This window comes from Labrus bergylta, chromosome 20 (assembly GCF_963930695.1).
Source record: "Labrus bergylta chromosome 20, fLabBer1.1, whole genome shotgun sequence".
NCBI lineage: Eukaryota > Metazoa > Chordata > Actinopteri > Labriformes > Labridae > Labrus > Labrus bergylta.
In genome coordinates, this window is record NC_089214.1 from 5398634 (window position 1) to 5404633 (window position 6000).

The following is a 6000-nucleotide window of genomic DNA, read 5'->3' on the forward strand; positions in this document are numbered from 1 at the left end:
TTCAGTCATAGGTCTTTGGGTATTTCTTGCAGGGTTAATGGCAGGAAAATCTGAAAGTAAGGGGAAAAAAAAAGATAAATTGGAGGAATGAAATTACTAAAAAGTCATTGACCATTAACAGCCGATAGGAGCTGTCATATTATCTGCTAACACAGACAGATGGGAGATTTGGCCGTCAGGGAAATGCTTTGACTGTCTGCCTTGATGATAGTCTCGGCTGCCCGTGGAAGTCAGAGCTCTGAGAAAAAGATATGCTTTTGAATATTATGGTGACTTTGTGTCACACAATGTCTCTGCAAAAATGTCTGATAGCCCAAGTCTTGTCTGGTTGTATTTTCTCTTTTTTTGTTTCAGTTTCAGGAAGGAGGGATTATGACATATAAGGAAAGCTGGTTTTTTCTGTCTTCTCTATTTGGCCTTGATTGTGAAAACTAATTTTTATTACAAAGTGTCCTATTGTAGACTGCAGACCCTAGGAAGAATAGCTTCTTGCCATTCAGAAGCTAATCTGCATAAACCGCATAAGCAGATAAACATATCAGCCTCAAGTGGCCATTTGAGGAACTGCAGTCTTCGTAACTCATTCGCTTTTTTTTTTTTTTTTCACTCTTGGTTTCCACTATATTACAGGATGTTTAAATGCACAATTTCAATCATTTGTCAAAGCATATAAGGTTCTACAAAATCTTATTTTTCCAAGCTATTCATTAAAAAAACAGTAGTAAACTCTGCTGACGTCATCCCCGGCTGACTGATTCGCTAGCTAAAATGAGCAGCTGACAGATAACAAGATACATTTTCATGGGTGTTTCTCCTACTGTTATTAAAACCCTGCTTTGCCCAGTGAGGCTAAATTCATCTAACATTATGACATTTAAGATCCAAAGTTAGCAGAGATGCTCACTGTTTTAACACCAGCCAGTCTAATTTAAGGCTAAGCAGACCCACCTGTAACCCATGACAACCTGGATTAAACCAACAGGAGAAACATTGAGTAATGAACTAGTAGTACATTATGATTATTTTATTAAACATCATATCTGTAATCTTGAATACAAGGAGCAGAAAGGAGAATAATCTTCCTCTTTCACAAGGCATTCATTAAAAGACACATAATTCAATACAATTAAATTAATAGCTGCAGGCCAACACAGTCTCTCACATCCAGCTATTTCTTCCTAAATACAATTCTGAATTGTTTAAAATTAATTACGTTTTATACCATTCAAAGAAGATCACAACATGATTTATGTGTCACAACAACACAAAACAGAACAAAAACTTAATTATCAAATTTCATCGTATTTCCCCAACATGCTGGCTTTAATAAAAAAAAAAGAAAATAAGATTTAGATTCTTTGTTCTCTGTTAGGATTGAAACTGATTCCTAAAAGCTGCGGTCCATCAATTAGTTCCTGAGTCTCGATTTAAAAAATATATATTTTAAAAGATTTCTGTTCCTTTTAATTTATAAAGGCTTTCTCTCTTTTCAAATCAAAGTTTTCTTATGAGCTTTATACATCATTTGCAGAATACTGTAACCTACTAATTCTTGATTTTAACAACTGAACGAATACAATGTTTGATGGATCTTTATATTTACTTCTACTGATGACTCTTTTGGCTTTTTCTTGTAAAATGAAAATTGAATGAGTATATATTTTACAAACACTTCCCTATACTTCAACACAATAGGTCAGACATTGAACAACCATTGATGATATATTCATTTTATTTCACTTACCCTTCAGGTAGGAAGACTGTATTTTGAGAAAGACTCTCTACCTGCGCCTCCAGTCACCTCTATGCCGATATGCAGTCCTGTAAAACCTGCAGCCTTGAGTAGAATGCTCCATCAACGACTCTACCTACTCGTCAGATGATGGAGGTGCAGTTCTCCTTGGGAATGCGTGAGTATTTTAATTGTACACTTCCATTCAATACTTAACCCTCACACATTGTTCAAGTTGAAGTTAAGCTTTATCTTTGATTCGACCCATACCGATGAATCTGTATTTAATTTGAATAAATGCAGTTCAAATTTGTCATGTATAGAACCATTGTACAACAAAGCATTGTTGTCAATCCAGCTGCACGCGATCGTGCTGTGCAAACCCACCCGTTTAAAAAAAAAAGAAAAACATCAAACTCTGTTTTTTGTTTGTATTCTGTCACCCTTAGTCAGTCAAGTAAAGTTTTACCGAGACTTCTAGGGCTAAAAAGATGAAAAGACACAGACATATGTTCTTTCTGTAAATCTGGAGAGAGACATGATTACTGATGAGCAACAGAGTGCATCAGTTATACAACTCTTCTCCACTGGGGAAGAGGACAAACTGTGTTTTGATGATGAGTCACTGTTGGGACTACTCAGCCTCAGGTCAGGAACCCTGCTGACTGTACCTATGTGGGATGGCAATGTAGTGGGCGAAAGCAGTTTGTTGTTCATGTTTTGTCTGATGTATTTGATGCACTTTCTCATTGCGACATGGCTCTTTGGATGGGAGTGTTACTATATCTGCATCTGGGTCCACTTAGTCTAATTTGAAACATAGCTCAAGTATCTCAAATATAAAAAGCATTGGATGGATGGTAACTTTGAATGAAACGTCATGAGAACTTTAGATGCAGTTGAATGGAAATAGTAATGAGCCCGACAGAGTGAAAAGTTCTGAATTTGTTTTTATGACTGAATAATAATATACCTCCTTCAAAACGCAGTAACCTTGAGCAAAACCAGACCCATGTTGAACTGTACTGGGCTTGAAAAACGGGATAAAGGGAGGTGCAGGAATTTTGCTTTAACAATATTTATGTTAGGGTTTATGTGCCCAGATTCATGTAAACAAAATACCTGTTTTCAACATGTCTTTCCTGAATCCAAAATAAGTTTTCATTCACCGCTAAACAGACACCAATGAATCTGAGGGTAGCAGCTAGAACCTCACTGTTAGGGGATATGATTTTACTGAACTGTAAATAGCAGGGGGGGTAACAATAGTTGCTGTGGCTTCTACTGATTTGCTTTACGTTGTATATGAAAGGCCCATGCATTGTCTTGTCAGCATTTTATTGGAAAACAATATCTAGTTGGTTTATACCTTCATTTAAATCTAAAATCAATAAGAGTACTAATAGCTCACCACTGAGTGAATGTCACTTCGCTTGAACGAGTCAGACTGTAATGTGCTGCAATGCAGAGGGTGCTATGAACAAATGTCTCAGAACAGCTCTGCGTTAAGAACTACGATTATGGAAATCTCTATTAAAATTCAATATTTCGTACATCAAAGGCTGCTAAAAATACACTGTCATTCAACCAAGTAGCAACTCACAACCTGCAACAAATCCATTAACAGCACATGCAACCCTGTGTCTCCACAGTTAGATTAGTTCAGTTTCAAGCCTGCGTGTTGAGGTAATGCAAACTTTTTTTTTTTTTCCTCATTTCACCTCAAGGCTAAAAGTGTTCTCACAGCTTAAACAATCTGTAAACAAGGTGGAATGCTTTAGACTGCATTGTCCTCTGTACAAATTAGAGAGGAAGGAAAAATGATGAGAATACAAATGATGTGCCTTCATTTCACTTAGTCACCAAAGCTGCAGCAAAGAGTCTCAAATGTAAACCATCTTAACATGTTTGCAAAACATTTGAATTGGATTCAGGTCGACTGAAAAGGAAAGGCTTGCAAAATTAAAAATGTAGCTTCATGTGTGTAGCCTACATGGTTACTCCAATGATATCCTAATGATCTTTCTATCAACTGCCCAATCCCTATACCCATTTAGGTGGCTCATGAAATGCTATATTCCACAGCTGGGGAAGTCACGGCCCACTGGTTTGCCACAATGGCAGCCAGTCATTGACAGCGGCCACGGGCCTGTCAGGCATTCACACCACGTACCTACAGCCACAATAGCCTCATCAGTAGCCTTATTCAATCAGCCCTCACTGACAGAGCTGACTTGGGTGCTGCAGACCCAGTCGGCCGTCCGCTGATCTGCATCACAGAGGAATCAACAATCAGAGCGTCCCTCCTTAAATCTCCTTGAAGTGATCTCTGATTTTTCCTGATTGTGTCCGACACTGTGCCATTATTCCACTCACAGTGTGATTAGTTTAGGGGAGGAAGGGACAATGATACACTGTTTAACTGTTTGGATAGCTTGTCTTAGCAGCAGTGTACCAACATAGGCATACATTATATGGTGTTTTATTCAACATTTAACCCATGTAGATTAGTCTTAATACATTAGAAATACAATCTATGTACATGTTGTTTGTCCCTCTGTGACCTACAATTTCAAAATGTTAGCATGTGATAGGAAAATAAAGCACAGGTGTATCTGCAGTGAAGTCTTTTAAAACTAAACTTAACCTTATAATGGTGGTGCAGGGCAGAGCATATAGCGTCTGTGGGGTATTGATGATGTAGGAAGCGATATGAGGCTGATATTGATTACCGCATGTGCAAACACACAAAGAGGGAGAGACTGTGTTAATCAATCAACCTTCATGAACTGCTGCCTGTCCTTCAAACCACCATGTCCCCACTGTAACCAAACTGCTGTTTGACCCTTTGTTTGATTTAGGCTGCTGCCCTGTTACTGCAATCAGGACAAACTTACCGGTACTTGAAGAATTGGACATCGTGCTTAAATGTTTGTTAAGCCTTTAATATGCCTATATTGGATTGGTTTTCAGTTTTTTTTAGTGCAGTGCTTCCTGTTCCTGCTTGGCCTGTCACACCTCCATCTTTGTGGTCAGATCCTGACATGTCTTCTTTGTTAAAGAGCTCCTCAGTTTCAAAATTCAAATTCAAAATTCATAAAATTCAGTTGTTTAATGTTTGTCTTTGACTCTTTTTCTCGGCATATTCACATGAAGTACACTTTTTCTTTGAGGTGTCATTTCAGGATTAAAGCCAAAAGCAGAAGCAGGAGTAATCAGGTCCGCTTAGCTCGCCTCCATTACTATAATATTATATAATATCTCGATATTATTGATGATGATGATGATGTTAATGACGATGGTTTTTGTTTGATAACGACGACTTATAAGATGGTTTCTATACTGATTAGAGCTCTCAAGAACTGCCCTCAATGTTGTGCTTTGCCTCTGGTCACATCCTGTCAGCACCTGTGTGTCCAATCAGACTCAAAGCTGATCGTTTGCTCTTACTGACATTGTTCCCTTTTTTCTAGATCCTTGCTTGTGTTGTTCTTACTCTCTGATGTACGTCGCTTTGGATAAAATCGTCTGCTAAGTGAATTGTAGAATTGTACTAGAAGTCCCATCTTATTTGAGGAATTTCTACAATAATAACACCAAGCTCAGCTATGCTTCTGTAGTATACTCTGCATTGTGCTGACACACTTCTCCAGATGATGTTTCAGCCACTTGTCAGAAAAAAAAAGAGACGAGACAAAGAGGATGTTAAGCTAACAGAAGTGCAGCAATTGGACTTCTTACAATACAATCTTGCCATCATGTAATGTAGTGACCCCCACCATATCCTTTAAAGCAAAGTGTGTAATCTAAATTTTAAACATATTTATTTACAGCATTTCATAAAAAAATAAAATAAAAAGTCAACCTGTTCAAAGAAGAAAAGAAGACAGTCTAATGGAAAAGCTAACCCTCATTTTCCCATATAAAATCAATGCTTGAGTCACTTAAAACTTTTTTTCAAATGTACTTTCTCCTCTTTATAATAAGCAACAACAGGACGCGGCTAGACTTTCAAATAAAGTGTAGGTAATTTCTGTCTGAAGCCAAGAAAATGCACTTAGTTTGTGACACAATGCAGAGACATTCATAATGACAGTACAGTCATAGTTCAACGAGTGGGCTGGAAGAGACGAAGCCGAGGGACTTGCCCGTCGTTCCAGTGCCACTTAGTTTTCAACAACATAATTGTTCTCAACCCCTAACACTGTTCTGAATCGGAACACATTTCACAATTTATCCATCGTCAGAGTAGGTCTGAAAACATGTCT